The sequence below is a fragment of the Rhamphochromis longiceps genome, linkage group LG22 (genome assembly GCF_057381845.1).
Source record: "Rhamphochromis longiceps isolate RC_006_pf linkage group LG22, R_longiceps_female_GT1.1, whole genome shotgun sequence".
Lineage (NCBI taxonomy): Eukaryota > Metazoa > Chordata > Actinopteri > Cichliformes > Cichlidae > Rhamphochromis > Rhamphochromis longiceps.
Genome location: NC_140577.1, coordinates 12,469,519 through 12,484,652, shown reverse-complemented (window position 1 = coordinate 12,484,652; position 15,134 = coordinate 12,469,519). Strand labels below are relative to the sequence as shown.

General features: G+C 40.3%; 1 protein-coding gene across 1 annotated transcript in view; it reads left to right on the top strand.

Annotated features, from left to right (window-relative positions):
• Window positions 1-15,134, top strand: part of LOC146643618 (RNA-binding motif, single-stranded-interacting protein 3) — a 313,547-nt gene that overhangs the window by 32,379 nt on the left and 266,034 nt on the right. The window lies entirely within an intron of this gene.

Sequence of the window (15,134 nt, the reverse complement as noted above, 5' to 3'; positions counted from 1 at the left end):
TTGCTCACCTTACAGAGTTTTTAATAGCTCAGTTTATTTTATTTTATTTTATTTATTTTTTTTAATATTTTTATTGAGAGACAAGTGTACAGTAGTTTACAATGACAACACAATCTGTTCCCCTCACATATTTTTTAGTTTTTCTTACATGAACAGACACAATAACACACACACAGGCACATCTACACACACGCTTAAGTAAACAAACAAAACAAAACCTAATAAGAAACCCAAAACAAACACAAACCCCAAAAGGGGGGGGGGGGAAAAAAAAAAAAAAGGGGGGGGGGGGGGGGGGAAGAGACATGATATTAATCAGCTGGTAGAGCGTTTAATGACTTGCAATAGTCCACGAAGGGGCCCCAGATAGAATAAAATTCTCTGTATTTGCCCTTCGCCACAAGGCCTATCTTTTGCAATTTAAGAGATGAAATCACATCTCTAAACCAAAAAGAAACTGAAGGTGGCTTTGAAGATTTCCAAAGGAGTAAGATGCAACGTCTAGCCAAAAGTGATGTAAAGGCTAATATTTTGAAGTGTGTAGGGTCGGTTAGACCAGTGTTGACTGGAAGCCCAAAAACAGCTAGAAAAGGGTCCATGCAGATTTGGGTCCCAAGAGCTTTGGAAAGAATAACTGAATACTGACTCCAGAAGCCATGGAGTCTTGGGCACAGAAAGAACATATGGCCTAGGTCACATGGGGTGGCATGACATCTCTCACACTGATCCATCACTTGTGGGTAAATCTCAGACAGACGAGACTTTGAATAGTAAACCCTGTACAACACCTTGAACTGGATGAGTTGTAACCTGGCACAGGACGTACTATAACGGACATTGGATACTGCTTTCTCCCATTGCTGATCCGAAAAAATTATTCCTAACTCCTGCTCCCAAGCCCCCCTAATTTTAGCAACGGAATGGACATTTAAATCCATAAGTTGTTTATATATTAAAGATATAATTGACTTCTTATTGGGTTTAAGGGATAAGAATTCCTCCCACGGTTGGACATTTGGGAGAAGAGGGTAGGAGGGGAAGAGAGCAGAAGTGCAATGCCGTGCCTGAAAATAACGGAATAGATTGGTAGCCGGAAGATTTGTTTCTGAACACAGGTCTAAAAAAGTTAAGAAAGTGCCATCTTTATAGAGATCCTTAAATGTATTAATACCATGACGCTTCCACTGTACATAGGTACCATCAATGAGGCCAGGAGTAAACAGATGGTTCTGCGTGATGGGCATGTGTACTGACGCAGAGATGTACTTAAAATGACTCCTGAATTGTGACCAGACCCTTAGACTAGACTGTACCACGGGATTTTGGGTGAAATGAGAAGGCTTAAGTGGTAGTGGAGAGAATAATAAAGCTTCTAAGGATGAGGAAGTGCACGACAGGCGTTCCAGTTTGCACCACAGCAGGTCTTGAGATTCAAGCCAATGGGTCAATTTGTGAACATGAGAGGACCAATAGTAAAATAAAAAGTTAGGCAAGGCAAGACCACCATCAAATGTCAGTCTCTGTAATAATGATTTCCTCACCCTGGGGTGTTTCCCTCCCCACAAAAACGATGTAACTAGCTGGTCTAACTTTTTGAAAAAAGCTTTAGGTAAAAATATAGGAATACTCTGAAACAGAAATAACAATCGAGGCAAAATGTTCATCTTTACAGCATTGATCCGACCAATTAGGGACAAAGGTAGCGATTTCCATCTCTGAAAATCTGATTGAATTTGAGTCATTAAAGGGGAGAAATTGGAAGAGTATAGAGAAGACAAAGTACGAGTCATGTTAACTCCCAAATATTTAAAGCCAGCAGGGCTAAGTCTAAAAGGAATGTCAGATTGTTTAAGTGTAAGACTTAAAGAATTTATGGGGAAACATTCACTTTTAAGAAGATTTATTTTGTAACCTGACAGAGAGCCGAACTTGTTTAGTAGAGACACAATCGATGGTATGCTAGATAAGGGATCAGAAACATATAGAAGCAGGTCATCTGCATATAAAGACAATTTTACGTCAAGGCCTGACCGGGAAATACCACGAAAATGAGGAAGGGCCTTCAAAGCTACAGATAGGGGTTCAATTACAATAGCAAAAAGTAGGGGGGACAGGGGGCAACCCTGTCTCGTCCCGCGTGACAATGAGAAGTAGCCAGAGGAAACACCATTTGTATAGACACTGGCTTGGGGTGCCCTGTACAACAGTCGAATCCATGAAATGAATCTGTCCTTGAAACCAAATCTTTGCAAGACCGCAAAGAGAAAGCTCCACTCTACACGATCGAAAGCTTTCTCAGCATCAAGTGAGATAACTACTTCTGGATTAGTGGTTGAGTGTTGGGAAAGAATGACATTCAAAAGCGTGCGGACATTAAAGAACAGCTGGCGGCCTTTAATAAAGCCATTCTGTTCATCTGAAATAATAGTAGGAAGAACCTTTTCAAGGCGAATTGCTAAAATTTTAGCCAAGACTTTAACATCAACATTCAGCAGTGAAATAGGCCTATACGAGGTGCAAGACGTAGGATCCTTACCCTTCTTTAAGAGAACAGTAATTAGTGCTTGAGACAATGTAGGGGGCAATAGACCACGTTCAAAAGATTCATTATACACTGAAAGAAGTAGTGGGGCTAACTTGTCTATAAAAGTTTTTAAAAATTCAACTGAAAACCCGTCAGGTCCTGGTGCCTTACCATTGTGCATGGTCTTGATTGCATGCACAATTTCATCCAGCCTAAGAGGGGCATCTAATTGTTCAGCTATAACAGGATCGACAGTGGGCATTGTAAGACCGTCAAAAAAAGAATCCATCTCTGAGGCGTCAGCAGCAGATTCAGATTCATATAGGGAGGAATAGTACGTCTTAAACACCTCGTTTACTTCCTTTGAATCAGAGACCGAGTTGCCTGCCGCATCTTTAATTTGGGAAATTAATCGAGACGAGGCCTGACGTTTTAACTGATGGGCCAAAAGCCTTCTGGGCTTATCACCATATTCATAATAAGTCGCACGCGCACGAAGTAAAAGACGTTCAGCATCTGCCGTAGAAAGTAAATCAAATTCAGTCTGCAAGTCAAGTCGTCTTTTATGCAAATCGGGAGTGGGACTGTCAACAACCTGTCTATCTATGTCACAAATTTGTGTAGTCAAAGTTTGAAGTTTGGCTTTGTGGCTTTTAGTGGAATGGGCAGAGAAAGAAATTTGCCCACGCACATATGCCTTAAGAGATTCCCAAAGCAATGACCTCGTAACAGTATTGCTGTCGTTAAACACCATAAATTCATCAATTGCGGATTTGATAAAGGTAACAAACCCCTCATCCGAAAGCAACAAAGAGTTAAATCTCCAGGGTGAGGAAAAAGAGGACTGGGCTATGAGCTTGATGTCAACGCTAAGTGGTGCGTGATCGGAAATGACAATAGGATGATATGTAGATGACAGTACTTTTGGAATAAGGGAACCGTCCACAAAAAAATAATCAATCCGCGAAAAGGACTGATGTACCTGAGAAAAGAAAGAGTACGCTCTGGCAGTAGGGTTAGAAAACCTCCAGGGATCTACAAAACCATTCTGAAACATAAACTCAGAAATAGACTTGGACATAGAGGATTGGGTCAGGGTCCGAGGATTCGAACGATCTAAGGCAGGATCAATAACACAGTTTAGGTCACCACCCAATATCAAAAGATGAGTATCAAGGGAAGGGAGACTACTCAAAAGTGCATCTGTAAAACCTGGATTATCAAAATTTGGCGCATACACATTGACTAAGAGGACGGGTACATTGTACATGGTGCCTACAACAACCAAATACCTCCCGTTTTTGTCAGCTTTAATCTCAGAGGCTGTAAACTGTACCCTTCTGTTTATTAAGATCGCCACCCCCCTGGCTTTTGAATTAAACATTGAATGGAAAGTATGACCCACCCATGGGCACCTGAGCCTAAGATGATCCCGATCTCGCAAATGGGTCTCTTGCAAAAACATTACATCACTCTTTAAACGTTTAAGATGCGTAAATATTTTAGATCGTTTAATTGGGCTATTCATACCTTTGACATTCCAAGTTAAAAATCTAATACCACTATTGCCTAAGGACTGACCTGAAGTGCTGATCATTGCAGAAAGACAAAAGAGAAAATACTTATTTCTTCACCCCCAAAGAAAGAACAAGTGGGAAAAACACACTCACACAAACACACAACGCAAACCCACAACAACAAAAGTACAGCTTCAGAATAAAAATAATAATAACACGTCAAACACACCCACCCGCCTCCCCCCTGCACAGCAAAAGCCCCCATCCCCAAACGACGGAGACGGCAGTGCACGCTCCCACCCGGAGCAATCTGAACAAAAACGCTCCCGACTACGAAACGAACCGTGTCAAACCAAAGCTCCAACAGAGTCTTTTCTCAATAGATTAAAAGGCACAAATAAAATAAAAATAACCCAATTATATTTTACTATTAGACAGGTAAAACAAAACAAGTGTTTGGCAGAGTAACAAACTTAGCTTACCACAATGATGTTTGGATTAGGATCATACGCTATTTCAAACAGACAAACATTGTCCTGCTATATCTTTTATCTTGTGGTTATTGTCTTAATATATTCCTTGGCCTCATCTGGCGAGACGAAGTCGCGCTGCATTCCTTGATAAGTGATCCGTAGTCTTGCCGGATAGAGGATCCCAAATCGGACTCCCTGGATGCCGCGAAGCTGGCGACGGACCTCATTGAAAGCCGCACGGGCCCGCGCTGTCTTAGCGGTGTGGTCGGGGAACACAGAAATGGTCATATTATTTATCTGCACTCTCTGCAGCTCCCTGGCCTTCTGGAGAATCCTAGCACAGTCCGCGTAATAGTGCAGCCTCACAACCACAGCACGGGGACGTTCACCGGTGTTAGGTTTGGGGGCCAAAGTTCGGTGGGCTCTGTCTACAAGCGGCTCCTTCCCAAGCTGAAATGCCTCCATCAACAGCACGGACACATCTGTAGCGGACAGGACGTTCTCCTCTGGCACACCAACAATGCGTATATTATTGCGGCGAGACCTGGACTCCAAATCCTCGCATTTATTCTCCAATTTGGCCAACTCCTTTGACATCGCATCAACTTTGGCTTGGAGGTGGACAATATCATCTGTACATGTGGAGAGAGACTGCTCCATCCCCGTAACCGTGCTCCTGAGGCCAGCGAATTCCTGCCGCATGGTAGTTATATCTGAGGAAAGGTCCGTTTTTAGTTGCTGTATGTCGGACCTGATAGACGTGAGATTCTCCGCAAACGCTGCCGTCAGTTCCTTTTTAAACAGTGATGAAATTTCTTCACGAAGTTCAGAGAGGAGTTCAGCCTTCGTGAATTTTTCCGTATCGACGAGCGGCGTGTCGGGTGACCCAGGCCGTGGCGAAGTTTTACCACGAGGCGGGGATGCAGTGTTAGCAGCAGGCCGCAAGTTCGGCTGAGAGGTGCTTGCGCTCTTATTAACCTTACGCGACATTGTAAACACAAAAGGCAAAAACAGTCTTGTCTCGGAACTATACAAAAAGAAAAAAACCCGTCAAAATGTGCCTGGAAATGCTAGATAATAACTAGACTCTGCAGGAGCTACGCTCGGTGCGACCTACGCCATAGTCACATAAACCGGAAGTCCAGTTTATTTTATTTAAGCATTTTCTTCTTTTGCTTATATTTTTCAGTCCCCCCCCCCCCCCCCCCCTCCCTAATTATTGCGCGCTCATTTTCTGTCACTCACGCGCACACCTCATGTCCTCATGTGTGCCATGGGTTGCTGGCTGCTTGGGGTTTTCTGTAATTACAGCAGTGCGCAGGGAGCTGTCTTTTGCATGGCAGATGGTCCAGCACCATGCTGCATCAGGTATCCGTGACAACCGCCTCCCTCCTTGCAGTTAACAGCACCATCATGGCTCTTTACAGTGACCAAATGTCATTATAGAGTCTGTGGAGACAGAACAAGAGCACGGGTTGAAGGAGAGACACAGGGACAGATATTCTGTAGTGGGATTAGCAAGCATGACACAGAAAGCAAACGAATGAGGCTGGATTTTCTCAGGATGCTTGTTAAGCACGCAAAAAACATGTTTTTTTTATGGTGAGAAGCAGTTTTGTTTGAATCATTATTGTGCTCAGATAATCAGACTTGTCTATAAAGCTTGAGTGTGAATGTGTGTGAACGTTAGATAGCATTGATAAAGTGCTTGTATGAATGGGTGTGATTGGGTGAATGAGACATGTTGTATAAAGTGCTTTGAGGGCTCGGGTAGAGTAGAAAAATGGTGTTTACTGTTCCACCTGTTTATTATCAGTGCCACTAAATGACATATCTGTGGATTCAGTACCACATTCATTCTTGGAGCAAATGTAGTTAGCTTATTTTGGGTATCAGCATTTTAATGTAACCTCTTTCCCCCCCTTACCTCCAATATTTGATTCGTGCAATCACACCCTTATGTCATCTATTATATCTGCCCATTTTCTAGATATCTTGCATAAGGGAAGCAGATATACAGTCAGTTTCTCTTCAGCTTACCATGCGGCTGATATGACTGTCTCTCTTCTGGTTATCATAAAGGCTCAACAAGAGACTGAGTTTGTTAACTGTTAATTTTATACTAAATATGAAAATGCTTTGTGGTTTATTTCAGTTCACGTAACAGTTAAATATAGTGGTATGCAGCAGAGGTGTGGACTCGAGTCACATGACTTGGACTCGAGTCAGACTCGAGTCATTAATTTTATGACTTTAGACTTGACTTGAAAAAATGTTGTAAGACTTGTGACTTGACTTGGACTTTTACACAAATGACTTGGGACTTGAATTGGACTTGAACCGGTTTACTTGAAAAGACTTGATATTTTACCCCAAATATAAAATTTAACATGCATATTATATAGAGATTGAAAATGTGACGTCATTCACGGGTAGAACCGCAAAGGATTCTGGGAACTCGTGGCAAGCGGTACTAGCGCACGCAGGCTTTCAATTAAAATCAGTCACACAGCGATAAAAAGAAACACAAAAATGTCAAGAAGCTGTTGTATTATTAACTGCAATAGCCGGTCGCATGACAGCCACGGGAAGCCGACGGGTAAAGAGATCGGTTGTTATCGGATTACGTCGTTGAAGAGAAATTGTTCGAGCCATGTTTCCGAAGTAACAAAGATGCGACTGGATTGCAGCCATTCAAAGATCAAATATAACGTCCCAGAACCCTCCAGCTCACAGGTTAGTCTGCTCCAAGCATTTACACGAAGGTCAGTGTCTTTTAGTACTTAATACGTCATTTTCATAACATAATTGGTGATATAGGTTACAAGCAAGTCTGGCGCTGAACAGAAATTGTGGCGCTATGCTCCTTTATTTATTGTGCATGAATAGTGAATTGTCCTGACACAATATTGCGTTTCGCTTCTGTTATTATGGTACATTGACAAAAACATATGCTTTTATTTATCCTGTTTTAGAACAGGATAAAACAGGTTTTTTGTATCACTAATTGCCCAGTACGATTACAGCATACAGTATTGTTGTCACTGCTACATTTCTGTGATGGGTACCAGAAATTATTTCCACTACTAATTAATTACCGTTGAGCTCAAAGGTCCTATTAATAAACTGTTAACGAATGTGTATTTATGACGACGATTTGTGAGACTGGTAAACTTATGATACGTACGATGGTCTTTACTTTCTACACGGTGCATTTCAAGGTCCTGTACCCATCCTTCGGTAAACTGTACCTGGGCTTGTTGCAGTGACCGGAAGTTACTAAACTTCATGAGTGTATGCACTCACTCCAAGAGCCGTATGATTATAAATATGCATATAAATATGCTAAGATGAGATAGCTGACTTCATCTAACTAGCAAATGTTTTCCAGGCTACGTTGGTGATTCAGTTTTTTTTAATATGTATGATATTTTTGTCATGCGATTTTAAAGCCGGTCCTACAACCGCATCCAAGAATAACATGCAGCTTATCTCAGAACTGTCGGTGAAAATTATTCTTGGAGCTAAGTTTAATTGAGCTGCATTTTAAAGAGGTGCAATTTCACAATTTGTGTATATTTTCTAAGTTCACTATTTTGTCATGTGTTGAGAAAAACACAGATTAAAAAATTACATGGTCTAATATTTACATTTAGCATAACTGCAACATTATTTTTTCGTTGTTTTTTTTTTAAAGACTCGAAAGGACTTGAAATTCAAAGTTTCAGACTTGTGACTTGACTCGGACTTTTACACCAGTGACTTGAGACTCGACTCTGACTTGCCTGACATTACTTGAGACTTGACTTGAGACTTGAGGATAAAGACTTGAGACTTACTTGAGACTTGCAAAACAATGACTTGGTCCCACCTCTGGTATGCAGTATACTCCGGGTCCATAAAGGCAGAATTGTCATAGGAGTTCTCCTGCTTGTTAGTGAGGTCTGTGCTTCCCCACAGTACCAGAGGGAGGCAGTGACACACCTTGCTGTAGCATTAGGTGTTTGAGGCATGCTTTCAACAACACCAAGCCATTTGTTCATTCAATTAATAACCTACTCACTTGTTCACTTGGTTAATGAACCAAACAAGTCAATCTTGTTTCATGCAAAATATCACTTTGTTTTTATGATATTAGAGCTTCTCTCCTTAGTCATTTAAAAAAATAATAGTATTATAATTGTAGCCAATTTGAAAGACCTTAATCATTATCGGCATATGGCAAAGGCTACTTCAGCCTGTGGCACATCAAATATTGAGTCCCAATAAAATGGCATTTGGAAAGCATCCATATATTTAAACATTTCTTGTTGAAATGGGATGTTTGGAAGAGACATAACAGAACGAAAAAAATGATAACACTTCACAAGCATTTCACAAAGAGAAGAGAGTGAATTTGAAGAGGAAAGTATTTTTATTAATTCACAACATCTAATATATTATTAGAAATTTATTTTTCTATCAGGCTTTTCAAAGCATTTGATAAAAATATGAAGTAACTAAAATGTATTTAGAAAAGTGATTCTTTTTTACTCCATTGTGGTTTATCTCTAAATTAATTCATGGATAAATTGGGCTGAAAAGTAATTTTTTTTGACTCTTCAAACAATCAAAGAAATGGTCACAGATAATGCATAGTAAAATGTCAGATCCCATGTAGAAGAGAAGAATATACACAGTACATTAACGTAGAACTATTAGACTGCCATGAATAAAAAAGGACTCCTAAAAAGGTGACCTGTTTCATCCTAAAATTTGTATGTTTAAAAAAAAAAAGTTTTATGCTGTAAGGTAAAGCTCCAATAGTATTTTGGTGAAAACGCTGGCATTTAAACAATCCCCTATGAGCAAGAACTTTGAAGAATTCCCTTTTAACCAGAAGAAAAACTTGGGAGAATAAGGCTCAGGAAGCTACTTGTCATGATGGGTTAGAGGGTAAGGAAAGGAAAGGGAAGGAACCGCATAGGGAGACTGGACAAAACAAAGACTGAAAGATAGAGAAACCAGAAACTTAATGATATGCTGCACGGGTATATAAACACCTGGGGAATGAAAAGAGGGAAGTGGAGATGATGTGCTCAATGCATCACAGCATATCACATGAAGTCTCACAGTGGTCTGAGCCTATAGCAACATAACTGAGGAATGGTTCAAGGTCACCAGATCCAACCTAAACTATAAACTTTATCAAAATGGAAACGTTTGAGTCTAATCTTAAAAGTAGAGAATCTGTCCCCCAAATCCAAACTGTCTGAGAGTAAGTACTCTGTTGGGACAATATAGTACTATGATGTCTTAAAGGAATACTGGGGCCTGATGCAATAATTTGTATGTGAGGAGAAGGATTTGAAATTCAATTCTAGATGTAACGGGGAGGCAATGACGAGAAGCTTATATGGGAGAAATATAGCCTTTTCTTTTCTATTCCCTGACGTACAATCACTGCTGCATTTTTGGATTAACTGAAGGGGCTTTAGAGAATTTTTAGAAATTTTTAGAAAAAAATAAATTACAATAGTCCAGCATAGAAGTAATAAATGCATGAACTAGTTTTCAGCATCAGTCCAAGACACAATGTTTCTAATTTTAGACATATTGCACAGATGAAAGAAAGCAGGAAGATTTGATCAAAAATGACTCCAAAATTCCTCATAGTGTTGCTGGAGGCCAAAGTAATACTATCCACAATAAGTATATGGTTAGACACCATATTTCCAAGATTATTAGTAATAAAAATATTTTGAATTTAAATTTTGTCTAAATTTAGGAGATGAAAATCCAGGTTTCCATGGCTTTAAGACACGCCTGTTGTTTAACTAATTGATTTGTATGCTCTAGCTTCATAGATATAGCTGGGTATCATCTACATAGCAATGAAAATGTATGCCATGTTTTCTCATATTACCTAGGGGAAGCATGTTTATTGTAAAAAGTGTTGGTCCCAGTGTAGAACCTTGTGGAACCCCATAACTGACTTATGTGTGTGCAGAAAACTTCCAGTTTACATGAGCAAATTGATTGATAAGTATGATTTAAAACACTGCAGCACAGTTTCTTTAATACCAACAAGGCATTCTTTCTATTGATATTGTGATCAATTGCTGCACTGAGGTCTAACATTCACTAGAACTCTTTCTGTGATATATTGAACTCTAAATCCTGACTGAACTCCAGATCAGCTTTAAGGCCTGTGTTGTATCAGGGAGTCAAACCTCTTTGATCTGACACTTTCTTTTGGAAGAAAAGCCACACTATCCAACATCAACACAGTTTGGATGTACCAATAATATCAATCAACTTCAGTGGCAGTAATATTTAGGTAGCTGCACTGCATTGTGTTTGCACATGGCATTGAAGAAGATGTTAAGAAATGTTTCCTTGTTTGTCATTTAGTTCATTTTTAAACTGTTTTTTGCAGTACTGTGTAGTCCATTAGTATAAAGTTAAACATTTAGAAATGGTCTGACAAAAGAGGGTTTTCAGAAAAAAACTGCATGGTGTTGACAGTTTAATAAGAAACACAACAATATGTAAAATTAATGCTAAATGAATCATCAGGAATACAGGATTTGCTGTCAGACCAAGAGAAAACCAGCAAATACGCCATAGTTCACATAATCCAGCAAGGTTAACTTGACTGACACAAATAGGTGTGGAAGAAATTGTATTTTCTATTTTGTTATTTTACTTACATTGTCCTTATGATTGCTCATTGTTTTTACACTATTTATTGCTTATTTCTTTCTTTAGAAGGAGGACTTTTGGTGTTATATTTTCTAAAGGAATCTAAGAAAGGCTAAAGAATTAAAAAATGTAACACATCGATAACCCTGTTCACTTCATAAATTCATAAATAGTATAATGTGTGATACATTCCATCCTAATGGCCTTAGGGTGTTGTACCGCTTCTACTGATCTCCTGCTGAGTGTCCTTCTGTATTTTCCTGCATCTCTCTGTGATGTCCTAGTTAGCATGTTTACAGCTGCATGCAGATGCAGTGCTGCAGTCTTTCAGCAGGACTTTCCCCTGGGTGCCAACGGGGAGCTTACATGCACTGCAGATTTTGAGGTAAATAATTATTAGTGGTGACAGAAATACCAAGCTCTATGAGTTACTTGTTGTCCCTCGTGCTATATTGCGGGACATACAATAAATATTATATATGTTGTTTTTATTTCATTTTATGTCATTCTCTTCTCTTCACCTCTCCTGCCTCTAACATGGCACAACTGTGTACAGAATGGTTAAGAGTTTGCACTGTTCTGCCAAATCAATAGTGGGTTTGTGCTGTGGTATAATTTCTTGCACCCTGTCTGATCATAAATGTACCTCTTGATCTGCCACTGCTGAGGGAAATCAATAGTCGTCCAGAAGGCCAGCTGTTAGGATTTTATTATTTCTTAAATCAGTCAAGTCTGCAGTTCAAAGTTACTGGAGTGGAGGGAGAAGCAACAGTAGAGCTTTTAGCTCATAGAACTAACATGCCTCTAAAACCTGTATATGAAGATATTGATCCTGTGCTTTGAAGTAGAAAGGCTTTCACCCTGTATTCCAGCATCCACAGCAGTGGTGCTATTGTGTAATGTGGTTAGCACAGTGTAACTTCCTGGTTAGACACAGGAATACGTGGGCATGAGATGTTTAAGGTTAAAATTGTTGCTCCCCCTGCAAACGCAGAACTGCTTATTTAATCTCATTCCTGTTTTTAACACTATTTTGCTACCAGTGGTTCATTTTATTATTATTTATTTCAGATAACAAATCTACTGTTTTTATGGCATTCAGTTGCTTCTGTCAGTGTAACTACTGCAGATGTAGTAAGGTGAGTTTTCTGTTTTAGTAGGAAAAACAGATGGATAAACTGTGGTACACAAGCAAGTATTGTGATACACATTAGACAAAAAATAATATTTGTCATACCATTATTTCAATTCAATTTGATAGTTTGGCTTTAAATATAGTAACTAGAAGTGACAGTTAACTCCGTGTAATGACCCAGAGGTGATTATTGCTTAACAGTGTGTTGATAGAACTCCATTTGATGGTAATTTAATGTGCATATGCATGTGAATCGTGAGTGCCTTTTCTAATGGGTTTTAAATAGCAAAGCTAACTATCTAAAATATGATGGACATCTGTGTATTGTGTTCAGTGTTGTAAACTTTGGATCTAGTCATGCCATTTTAGCAGTTTTATGCTAAAATGGCTTGACTACTGTGGTCACTTTGGAGGTAGCAGTTAATGCAGTGAAACTGTATTGTGTTAGAAATGTTTCTGTTATTTTGTCCACCCTTTTTGTATCAGTGAAGGTGCGGTTCATAATTGTAACAAAATAAAGTGTAAATGCATCACAATCTACATCAGAAATTAGTGATACTGGCTTAGTTTTATGCTGCAGCCGGAATGGCAGCAAAAAACACGTGTAATAATGCACAATGTAATGGCTATACAGGAATAACAATGTGTGCATTTACACTTTTACAGCTCTGCCACCAGGTAAGAAATCATCTGGGAGTGCTTTTGTTTTCTCTGGTAGCTAACAGTAGTTGTCTCATGGCAGCTGAAACTGCGGCTGGTGAAACTGCGGATGGTGAAAGAGTCGGCGTAACAGTGAAATCTGTACCTGCTGTTGGGGGAGATGAACAAAGTAAAGAATGGTAGAAACTAGGGCTGGGCCATATTATACCGTTCACGGTAATACCGGTATAATGTTAGGCAACGATAGGAAAATGAAATATCGCGATAGAATGGGAGTAAAACGCGCATGCGCAGTGCCTTTGTTTTCATACGCACATGGCCGATTGTTGAGTGAAACAGATGAACCAGAATTGGTTTGTAAAAATGGTGCAACTTCCGTGATGTGGAACTGGTTTGGTGTTTGTCCATCAGATACACAACAAAGCACATTTTTTTGCAGAACATGCAAGCAGCCGTTGTTATTGTCATATTTGTCGGACTAAGATGCTCTTAAATCTGGGAGTAATCTGGGTCCTAAACTCCGTATGCTTCAGGTCAAACAACACTGCAGCATCACTTACGGTGTGTTCACACCGAACGCGATGGACGCGAATAGAGCGTCAGGTTTACATGTAAAGTCAATGGAAAGGCGCGATGACGCGTGATTGCGGGTCCCGCGAAAATTCGGAAGCAGATTTGCGTCGCGAAAACGCCAAAACGCGTGAAACGCGCGTCAGTGCAGCGCGTCTGGCGCGTTTGACTCGCGAATAAAACCACGCGCGTGAGTTTTTGTGTTGCATTTTGTGCATACGCGCGTTTCGCGTCTACCGCTCGAGTTGGAAAAATCTGAACTCCAGCGTCAAATCGCGCCGCGACAACCAATCAGGAGCCTGGTGACGTGGCTGTTACCTAGGTCAAAGGGGCAGATCCAGCCAAAGCCTTTCATACTTCAATGGAGGGGAAGGCTAATCAATGCGGTAGCAAACAACTCGGAGCTGTACAACACCAGCTGCTTTCAGTACCGAGACAGGAATAAAAAGGACCGAGCTTGGAGGAAGATATGTGAAGAGATCGGGCAACCTGGTAAGTTCATTCATTTCTCTTTTGAAAGTTTTCACTGACCCGGGGAAGCCGCACAAAAGCTAGCAAGCCACCGCTATTTTCCCACTGACGTACAAATACCGTTCTGCTTTTATGCATGTTGTCATTTAGGAATATATTTTATTGTTTATTAATAAACAGCACACAGTGGTCCCGCTGTTCATCCGTCACTGCTTTGCTTTTTCGCTGATTTTTTATTGCACAGTACAGCATTGCATTCTGCAGCCTGATTGACAAATCTCCTGCGCTTGCCAAATTTATCACGTTTGGTTTTGATAACCATCGCGTCCAATAGAAAAAACAGCACAAAAACACCCATAACTATGAGCCTCATTCGGAAATAGACACCTGCACCGTGAGGGAAAAAGGCGCACGAAAGTGGCGGGCAGATGAAGACAAACCGCGGCATAATAATACTTTTACGTTTTGCAATCTACAAAGGTTTGCACTTTGAGAATCAATTGTGAGAACTGTGACCAGGGGCTAGTTATTCTGAGAACCCCTGCAATAAATGAGGGACCACTGTCTACTCTACGATTATTATATCCAACCTGTTAACATTTAATACTGTATTGATAGAACGAACTGATTCTGCAGCAGAGCATCCCCAGTCCCTGAGCTCCTGCTGCTGCACCCACAGATATGTACAGCAAGCACTGATACCTTTTTAGTCGGTGGGATTCCCTTGTGATCACCTTTACTAAATATCTACAACCAATCTGATTATATCCTGTTATTGTTTTTTTGTTTTTTTCAATGTTGAAATTAAAATCTAGTAGCAGCCTTCTCATTTCTTTGTGTTTTGTGCTGTTTTACAGGCCCACAGAGGAGGACGGCTCCGAGGCAGATGAGGGACGGGTCCCAGGACGGTCCATCGGCGGTGGAGCTGGCCATCCTGGAGTCCCTGAAGAGGCCACACCAGTCTCCAATGGAGCATTTCCTCCTCAGCCTTGTTCCTGCTCTGGAGAGCAGCTGGTCCTTTTTATTCCTGTCTCTCTGTAAATTCTTATATTTTATATATTTATGTTTAATGTTTTTCTGTTTGAGACTTTTAATATTAT